The 10,645-nt window shown below is 39.2% G+C and overlaps 1 pseudogene; it reads left to right on the top strand.

Moving 5' to 3' along the window:
- The first annotated feature begins 2,481 nt into the window (after positions 1 to 2,481).
- On the top strand, positions 2,482 to 2,601 carry LOC129881216 (5S ribosomal RNA; annotated as a pseudogene).
- The last annotated feature ends 8,044 nt before the right edge of the window (positions 2,602 to 10,645 follow it).

The following is a 10,645-nucleotide window of genomic DNA, read 5'->3' on the forward strand; positions in this document are numbered from 1 at the left end:
ACTTACTATTTTTTACCTTGTCGCTTCATTTCGAGGTTCTAATGGAGGGAAAAAGGATTTACGTCCTTCATGAAAATTATAGACATGTGTCTTAGGGTCGCAAAAAATTTCGAATCATCCCTACATCAATTTTGTACAAAAAGATATGACCAAAAGACTTACAGCTGTCCGTGTAGAATTTCCAAAACCAAATCTGAGCAGTACCTCCTCTACACTTCATCACCATTTTTCGAGATGATACAAGTAAAAATGGATTTTTGAGTATGAATGAAAGTTATATAACCACTAAATACCTTTCCAAATCATATTAAATCACTCGAAATGAATCTGTACACAAGAAGTTATACCAATATTACTAACCACTGTCCCTTCCAAAAACGGGTTTGTTAACTAGCGTTTTCTCTTATTTTCTCTTCCAAATTCCAATTGCAAAGCTGGAGTTTTACTTCAATGAAGGTCTTAAAATACATATATACGTATCCACATACTTAAGGTACACCGTATATAATTAATTCACGGAAGAAAATTGGAAAACTAACCTTTAAACTTCAAGAACCATGGCTGCCTCTCTATTTCTCTCCCTCACATTTTTTTTCCTCTATGTTGGCTGATGTTTTGATGGATAACTGAAGTATATGATATATATCAACATATATATGTGGCTTTAGGGTGTGACACGTGTCAACCCCAAGAGGTGACACGTGTCCAGCCCCTATTGGGCCACCGTATCATGCTTCCAACTATGGGCTGCCACATGGCAGTGGGGTCCACCCCCCCAAGCAGGTGGGTCACCTACTTGACCCCAAGCAGGTGGGTCACCTTCTTGCTTGAGGTGCTGCCACGTGTCGCTTCTTCATTGGCTACCACGTGTCGTCTTTTTTCCCTTTCTCGTGGGCTCGTAATCTCGTCTTATTTTATGTACCTATGTAATCCGTGCTACGTAAGTTTGATATATGCTTAAGTATCTCAAGTGAATATGACTTTTAACTTAGTAGCTTACATAGGTAAATCGAGTCCTACGACTCATTACTTGGCCTCCAATTCCTTCCGGACTCTTATGATTTTATCTCCAACCTTCTCTAGTATGGGGCATTACATCCTCCCTTTGTTGGAGTCATTTGATAGTGTCGTAGCATATCCGGTTCATATAATAATGTCCAAGGAACTTATGAGACCTTTCGAGTTTTAAAAGCGTGGGGTGTAACATCCTTCCCCCCTTTAGAACATTCGTCCCCAAATGTTAGACAAAACTTCTCTTAGCACCTTATACAAATCGTAGGGAGATTCTTTGCTATTTTCTTAACACATACTTCTATACCAATACTTCATATACGTGTTTCAGGAATCTGGGTTACCTCTAAACATCAGTTACAGGTGCAAATACTTGTATTTTATGTTCTCTTCAATTCCCCGATCATCCTCTTTCTGGTTTTGGTTTTTCTATCGTATCTTGACGGAAGACACGTCTTTATTCTACAATCTTTCAGTTCGCCGATCTAGGATGGCGGTATGTTTTTCCTCACCGAATTCCATCTCCTGGACCTCACCTATGGCATATACCCTGGGTGTCTCATCAGTATCTTTGTGAAGCATTCTTATCTAATGGACTGGGCATATAGTTTCCAAATGAGGTGGTAAGTTCAACTTACCAGCCAGGTGGCCCACCTTATGAGCAACTTGATACAGTCTAATATATTTCGGGTTAAATTTCCTTTTCTAGGTGACCCTGCTATGAACAACCAATCATCAGTTTGAACTTTGTATGTCGATGTCGATTATCTGTATATCATTCCTACCGACTCTGGGCTTTTAGTCAACAGCTTGCTTAATCATGTCAAGGCCTTTTTAGCTTAGTCTTTCTAATATCGACCCATCCACTAGGGGACTTACACGTCTTACTCTACCAGTAGCACTAATTCCATCTCGGTAATTTGGCTTAACCTATCTTTGTGTCTCTTGATAGTCAATTACAACTTGGGCTCCCTTGCCTAGGACAATAGCTGTGGGGACTCCGTAAGGTCCTACCACTCTTTTACTCTACAATTTTACACCTTCTCGACAGAGTAGGTAACCTTTGATTGAAGGACCAGGGACTAATATCATTAATCCATAAGTAACCTTCCTTCCAGAGTCATCTGGCGCTGGAGTGCAAAATGAGTTTTGTAGTCCTAGTCATATTGTGGGATTTTCGACCTTGGGCACTGCTTCCTATCATTCGTAAATTACATCAGCTGGTACCCTTACTGTTTTGGGTTTTGCTTTTTTGCCCTCAGAGTTGGCTACCATGTGGTGTCAAAATTCCCTCTCATTAACTAGCTCTATGTTGACGAGTTGTGGCATTCGAGTGCGTCGTCAATTAGCAATTAGCTAATCCTTCCTGTTTTGCTTAAGCCCTTGTTACAATTTCCTTAACGTATCTTATAATACTCTAGGTACATAATCTCATATCGTTTCTCCATCACTAGTTCAGATTCTTCCATCTTGCGCGATCACACCAGCACTAACGCATTAAGTTCCATCAGAATATTGAAGTTAAGCGTGCTGGGGCGAGAGTAATATCGGGATGGGTGACCTCCATGGGAATTCTTCGTGTCGCGTTTCATTGTAACCTTTTCCATGAGGTGCGGGCACTCAACTTAGCTCCAGATTTACCTCAGCGTTGTCTCGCGAGTCTTTATGTTTTGCCCTGTCCTTTCATCTGTTATCTTGCATCTAGTATCGGCGTAAACCTTTAGCTCCACGATCCTTTATTAACTTTATGTTCTCCTTATTTTCTACCACAGGAGGCTTTTTAGTCCTTTTTCTTTGGTTATTTATCTATCGCAACATCATTTGCGACTAACTCTATAACTAACATTTTGGCTTTTGGTGTAGCATACTGTCGTTATCCTTTGTAGTGTCTCTTGAATTATTCGATATCCTTTCATTGGTACATTCTTCTGTTTTTATACGCAGCCGCCTTCTAGTGTTATGTTGTTCAAGGTCTCGTCACAAACTTCTTAACGCTACCTTATGTAGCATTCCGGCTTCCATCTAATTATTGGTAACTTCCGGACCTTTCTAACTTGGTTTAGCAAGATATCTTATCGAAGTTTAGACGTCTATCTCACATTTATTGCTATATCAATTGCCTCCTCCTACCTTTGCCATTTTCTCATTAACTTCCCCCCTTTAGGGGGTACCCGCACTTCCCTCTATTTGTACATGTAGTCGTTCCAATTTCAATTAGGCAGTACTAGTATTCTGGGAATAACTATTCCAGGTTTTCTTAAAGTAATGGGTTTGTCCCAACCTATATCCTTTGTTTCTTGGGATGAATGGAAGTTGTTCCAATTATTCTTTAAGTTTGCCATCCTCGTCCCTTGAGGGTTCCACTATTTTTGGGGCGACATGGTGTACCCGCGTCATTTTTTGTATCTTAAGCTCCAAACTCTTACTGCGTACTCAACGCAGACTTTTAACTTAGTTAGCCGCTACTAATGGCGCCTTATTAGCGGTCTCACTTTATCCGGAGCTGACATTTAAATCGGAAATCAACATCGGGTCCCGGCTATCCGAAAATCGCAGACTGGTATCACACTATTTAATTCATACTTATATATCCCCTTTTTTGTTCGTATTCGTATTCAGTTCCTGACATCTCTTTGAGGTTCTTCTATTAGAAGTTCTTTCCCCAATTAGTCGGTGGCAAATTATAAACTATTATCATACATTATTTTCCAACCATTGTTGGAAGGAATCAGAACCTCTTAAACATCACAGTACTTTTTTTTAGTACTTGACCTACCTGGTCTCCTTCCGAGTTTATCCTCGAGTTATGAACAACTCATCTAATTTACAATTAGGAGTTGAGGGCTTGGTATTTTTTTCAAAAGAGTGAAACTCATTCGCGGGACATCTTATCCTTCATTCTGAGCCCTCTGTGTATATTCCTACAATACAAATACGGCTGGAGATACCGTAATCTGAACTTTACTACTTTAATAAGCCTTTGTTCCTCCGAAATAAAATTCTTCAAGTGAAAAGGGTGCCCCTTATCGACCACCTAAAGGGTACCTCTTACAGCTTTAATTTAACACAATAGGGGTACTTGGTATCAACTCCTCAAACATCTCAAAAATCTATGTTTCATTCCCTGTTCTTGTCCTGGGAAAATTTCGATAGAGTTCCCTCTATATTTCTTACTTATCCCAAAACCTGCACGCAGAAAATACCCACAATGCCTCACAGGGCCAACATATATATATACATATCACATCACAGCCGCACAGGGCTTTCAATATCATCTCATATCGCAGCCACACAGGGCTTTCAACGTCAACAATAATATAAAAATACTGGACTTACCTCATATGTCCCACTTCAAACTGCATTTGTTGCACTTTCTGTCTGCTTTTCTTTCAAGTTTCAACTTTATATTTCAATACCCTACCCGATGGACATCTTCCGTGGCTTTACTTCACTTACCTGCATGCTTCGTAACTTTCCATGTCGTCAATTACTTCCTTCTGTTGGTGTCGTCCTTATGTTAAGATCCAAGGTTAGTATAAGGAATTTTCCTATGACTCGGATCTATAGCACGATCTCAAATGTAGAAGAAAAGTAACATCCTAAATATCCTGTAGCCTCCTGTTTATAGATGTGGCGCGCAACACACCGATAAATAAGACTCTACTAGACACGGTCTGCAGACAATCTGAGGACGAACTGCTCTGATACCACTTCTGTCACGACCTAACCCCGTAGGCCGCGACTAGGGTCTGATCTAGACCCCCCGTATACATATCTATTAGCTGTGGTCATATTGAACCGTAAATAAACAGTATCATGTTACAAAGCCTTATTGGGCGATAATATTTTCATAAATCTATAGCCCTTTTTGTTTGTACCACAACACGATAGGGCACGCAAGCCGACAAGGCTGCCATAACATAATAACATATATCATATATCATATAGACCCAGCTGAATCAAACTGACCTACACAACCCACATATACATGTCTGCAGACCTCTAAACATATAAATGACAACATATGGCGGGACAGGGCTCCCGCCGTACCCCTGAATGGATAAAACAATTTCTATACATCCGTGGACAGTATCAAAAAATAGGCCCCGATACAATGGAGCCTCTTCCAGCTGAGCTGCATGGAATCTTAAGCTGACGGACTCCCAAAATCTGTATCTGTACCTACGGGCATAAACGCAGCCCCCGAGAAAGGTGGTCAGTACGATATATGTACTGAGTATGTAAAACATAATACAATACAACTGGAAGCATATCTGAGATAGAGAATAGGGGATAAGATATCAATTCAGAAACCTGTACCTGTACTTTGTGAATTACAAAAACATGCATGTTCGAGTCATATCATATAGCCGGCCCTTTCGGGGGTCCGGTGAATCATCTCTGTAAAATCATCTCTGTAAAACCATCATGGCCCCAGTGCCATCACCACCTTATTACAACATATCATCATATATCTATACACATATCCTGGCCCTCTATTGAGGGACTCAGGGAATAATGCAGTGAACTGTGCACGAGAACATATCCTGGCCCGGGACTCAGGGAAAGAAGTGTTAGAATATACACGAGTAGAGTAGTGAGTAACTATATGCAATTTAAATCATTATCAGAGACTCGACAAAATAAGAAAGTTAAGATTTTGTTTGAGGACCCGAGTAACGGTGTAGTCATCTCGAGTGTCCTCTAAATGCCATTATGGGCTGTCTCAAAAGTAATCTCGGGGACCCTAGACATGTATTAATGTAGGGCCAAATCATTTATGGAATCAAAACACTTAATCTCGTATAGTCTTTAAGACTTGGAGCCTGTACCTTTGGTACCTTTTTAACATATACCAGTTTCTAGGGAAATAGTTTGACTACTGTAGGAGTTCAATATGCAGAAGTAAATAAGATATGTTTGAGAATAGAGTTACCCTAGAGCTCAGATCATATTCAACTTACAACTAAGACAAAGGCATGCCCAAAAGAAGAAAGAGAATAAGCTTTATGTAGTCTGTACTTTCCTTCAGGGGATCTGCATACACATATTTTGTACCCGGCCCATCATGGGGCTCGGTGAATCATTATGGCATCATAATCTCACTTTCATACCAAATACGTATAAAGGGAAATGAGAGATAGCTTTCCACACACTACTGTTTAACACGTAGAAGCCTTACTAGGCAATATTCAATCTTTGCAGAAATTCCAATACTAAGCAGTGGATAGGGGTTATGAGGTGTACTTGGAGTTTTGGGAATGGAATTATCCCCACATTTCACACACAATTCACTTAAGGCTAAAACTTGCCAAAAGGAAAGAAAGATAGCTGTACGAGCTTATACCAAAACATGCCAAGAGAAAGCTTTACATACCTTGTCTGAATTATTCCTTTTCCTGCTTGCCTCGCCGTCTTTTGAACCTATTCAACATGAAAGTAATATAAATATCAACCCCTCTTAACTTTCCAGCATCTTAGGTTACACCTTAGTATCAATGGAATCTATTTCCTTAGTCATTTCCCCGACTAGTTTTGTTATTCGCTAAGGCGTCGATGAAAATTGGGCAGCACCTCCCCTGTAATGTGCCCTATCCAAATTTCCAATTAGGTCCCTAAGACCTACAGCCAACCAACAACAACAACCTGTAGCAATTCATACCAACAATATACAACATAAACTCCAAACGACTTATTCAAAAATACGATATCAAAATAGGGCGTCTAGCCTTTATTTTGTGACGCCTTTAATTATACATAACGAGGGGTCATGTGGCTTCGACCAGCAGCACCCTAACCCACATTAGGACATATTTAGGCCCTTAAACAACAAGCCACAGCCCTGCAGCAGCAACTCACAAGAACGACACTTTATTTCGATGACAATTCACTTTTAGCGACTCCAATTTAGTTTATTTCGAACGTCGAGCATTTCTACGACATTCTTAAACTTCCAGCAGCATACAAGGGGTTTAATATACCATATAACAATACCATAAACTCCAATTTAAAATGAAAGGCCTTACCTTACGTTAAACTTGTCAAACTCGCCAAAACTATCCAAAATGTGAAATCTGGACAACTTACTATTTTTTACCTTGTCGCTTCATTTCGAGGTTCTAATGGAGGGAAAAAGGATTTACGTCCTTCATAAAAGTTATAGACATGTGTCTTAGGGTCGCAAAAAATTTCGAATCATCCCTACATCAATTTTGTACAAAAAGATATGACCAAAAGACTTACAGCTGTCCGTGTAGAATTTCCAAAACCAAATCTGAGCAGTACCTCCTCTACACTTCATCACCATTTTTCGAGCTGATACAAGTAAAAATGGATTTTGTAGTATGAAATAAAGTTATATAACCACGAAATACCTTTCCAAATCATATTAAATCACTCGAAACGAATCTGTACACAAGAAGTTATACCAATATTACTGACCACTGTCCCTTCCAAAAATGGGTTTGTTAACTAGCGTTTTCTCTTATTTTCTCTTCCAAATTCCAATTGCAAAGCTGGAGTTTTACTTCAATGAAGGTCTTAAAATACATATATACGTATCCACATACTTAAGGTACACCGTATATAATTAATTCACGGAAGAAAATTGGAAAACTAACCTTTAAACTTCAAGAACCATGGCTGCCTCTCTATTTCTCTCCCTCACGTTTTTTTTCCTCTATGTTGGCTGATGTTTTGATGGATAACTGAAGTATATGATATATATCAACATATATATGTGGCTTTAGGGTGTGACACGTGTCAACCCCAAGAGGTGACACGTGTCCAGCCCCTATTGGGCCACCGTATCATGCTGCCAACTATGGGCTGCCACATGGCAGTGGGGTCCACCCCCCCAAGCAGGTGGGTCACCTACTTGACCCCAAGAAGGTGGGTCACCTTCTTGCTTGAGGTGCTGCCATGTGTCGCTTCTTCATTGGCTACCATGTGTCGTCTTTTTTCCCTTTCTCGTGGGCTCGTAATCGCGTCTTATTTTATATACCTATGTAATCCGTGCTACGTAAGTTTGATATATGCTTAAGTAGCTCAAGTGCATATGAATTTTAACTTAGTAGCTTACATAGGTAAATCGAGTCGTACGACTCATTACTTGGCCTCCAATTCCTTCTGGACTCTTATGATTTCATCTCCAACCTTCTCTAGTATGGGGCATTACATCCTCCCTTTGTTGGAGTCATTTGATAGTGTCGTAGCATATCCGGTTCATATAATAATGTCCAAAGAACTTATGAGACCTTCCGAGTTTTAAAAGTGTGGGGTGTAACAGAAATGTAAGATTATAGAATATGCTTCTAGACAGCTGAAGATTCACGAGAAGAATTATCCGACTCATGGAGGTAGTATTTGCTCTCAAGATTTGGCATCATTACCTTTATGGCGTGCATGTAGATATGTTCATCATCACAAAAGCCTACAATATGTGTTTAGTCATAAAGAGTTGAACTTGAGGCTGAGGAGATGGCTTGAGTTACTCAAGGATTATGACATGAATATCCTCTACAATCCAGGTAAAGCTAATGTTGTTACTAATATTCTTAGCAAGTTGTCCATGTGAAGTATTTCTCGTGTTGAGGAAGAAAAGAAAACGTTGGCTAAAGAAGTGCATAGATTTACGCATTTAAGAGTTCATCTTATGGACTCTGATGAGGGATGTGTTATTGTTCAGAAGGGACTGAGTCTTCATTAGTTATTGAGTTGAAGGAAAAGCAAGACCAAAACCTTATTTTACTTTAATTGAAAGAAGATGTTCATAAACAGAAAGTGATGGCTTTTGCCAAAGGGGAAGATGGAGTGTTGAGGTATCAAGGTAGATTGTGTTTTTTGAATATTGATAGTCTTCTAGATTGAATAATGGCAGAGGCCCACAACTCCAGATATTCAATTCATCTTGGATCTACAAAGATGTACCATAACTTGAGAGAAGTCTATTGGTGGAATAGTATGAAGCGAGAATTATAGATTTTATTTTCAAGTGCCCAAATTGCCAGCAAGTCAAAGTTGAGCATCAAAGGCCTTGTAGTGCATCTCAGAATGTAAAATTGCAAGAGTGGATTGGAAATGATCAATATGGAATTTATCACAGGTTTAATCTAGTCCAACATATAACATGATTCAATTTGGGTTATTGTGGATAAGATGACTAAATCAGCCCACTTCTTTCCCATTAAGACTACAAATTCAGTTGAGGATTATGCGAAGTTGTATATTCGAGAGATAGTCTGACTTCATGAAGTTTCCTTGTCTATTATCTCAAATAGAGCTACTCTGTTCATTGTACAGTTTTGGAAGTTGTTTTAGAAAGGTTTAGGTTTAAAGGTAAATCTTAGTATCGCTTTCCATCCTCAGACAAATGGTCAGGCAGAGCGTGCAATTAAGAATCTTGATGACATGTTAAGAGCTTACATCATCAACTTCAAAGATAATTGGGATGACCATTTGTTTCTTATTGAATTTTCTTACAACAATAGTTTTTATTTGAGTATTCAAATGACTCCTTATGAGGCTCTTTATAAGCGTATATGTATATCGCCAATTAGTTGGTTCGAAGTTGGCGAAGTCAAGTTGATAGGTCTAGACTTGGTTCACCAAGCTATGAAGAAAGTGAAAATTATTCAAGAGAGGTTAAAGACTATGCAAAGTCGTCAGAAATCCTCTACTGATGTTAAGAGAAGAGACTTGGAGTTTGAGGTAAATGATTGGGTATATCTGAATGTTTTGCCTATGAAATGTGTTATGAGATTTGGCAAAAAGGGAAAGCTTAGTCCCTGATTAAAGTTAGATGCCATTTATCCAGTGTTCCATATTTTCATGCTTAAGAAAAGCTTGGAATATCCTTCACTCATTGTTCCTATAGAAAAACATTGGTGTGAAAGATAGCTTGTCTTATGAGAAGATTCCTATTTAAATTTTTGATCATCAGGTCCACAAATTGAGGACCAAAGAGGTCGCTTCAGTCAAAATCTGAGAAACCAATACATTAGAATCCAAGGAAGATATGAAATCCAAGTATCAACACCTATTCATTCCTCCTAGTGACAATGTTGAAGGTACTATTCCTTGTTCCTATCTCAGAGTTTAGTGCTTTCTTGAGTTTGAGTATTTGAGTAGCTATTCTTGAGTTTGAGTCTTTGAGTTTATATACATGTATTTGTGACTTGAGAAAATTCATAGCTTGGTTATCATTTAAGGATGAATAATCCCAAGGAGGAGATATTGTAACACCCTATACCATTTTTACTTAGATAAATTCTGAGAACCAAGAAAAAGTGGAAAAAAGGAAGTTGGCAGATACACCACAGGCCACTCCACGAGTCATGAAAGTGATCCAAGGAAGGTCCCCTTCTCCCAATCCCCTTCATAGACACTTCAATTATCCGTGGAGTCCTCCATGATCCATGGAGATTACCCGTGAACACAACTCTCTAGAGCAGTTCTAGTGCACCCCATTTTCATGGACACCTTCATGAGCAGTGAAGGTTTGTACGGTCCGTAAAGAGTCCTCTGTGGACTACCTCGCTCAGTTTTAATGAGGGGCATTTAGATCTTTTCCTATCCTATCCTAATTAAAACCTTGATGTTTTGGGACTAGAATTAACCCCTTATCAGTACCAAA

This window comes from Solanum dulcamara, chromosome 2 (assembly GCF_947179165.1).
Source record: "Solanum dulcamara chromosome 2, daSolDulc1.2, whole genome shotgun sequence".
NCBI classification, from domain to species: domain Eukaryota; kingdom Viridiplantae; phylum Streptophyta; class Magnoliopsida; order Solanales; family Solanaceae; genus Solanum; species Solanum dulcamara.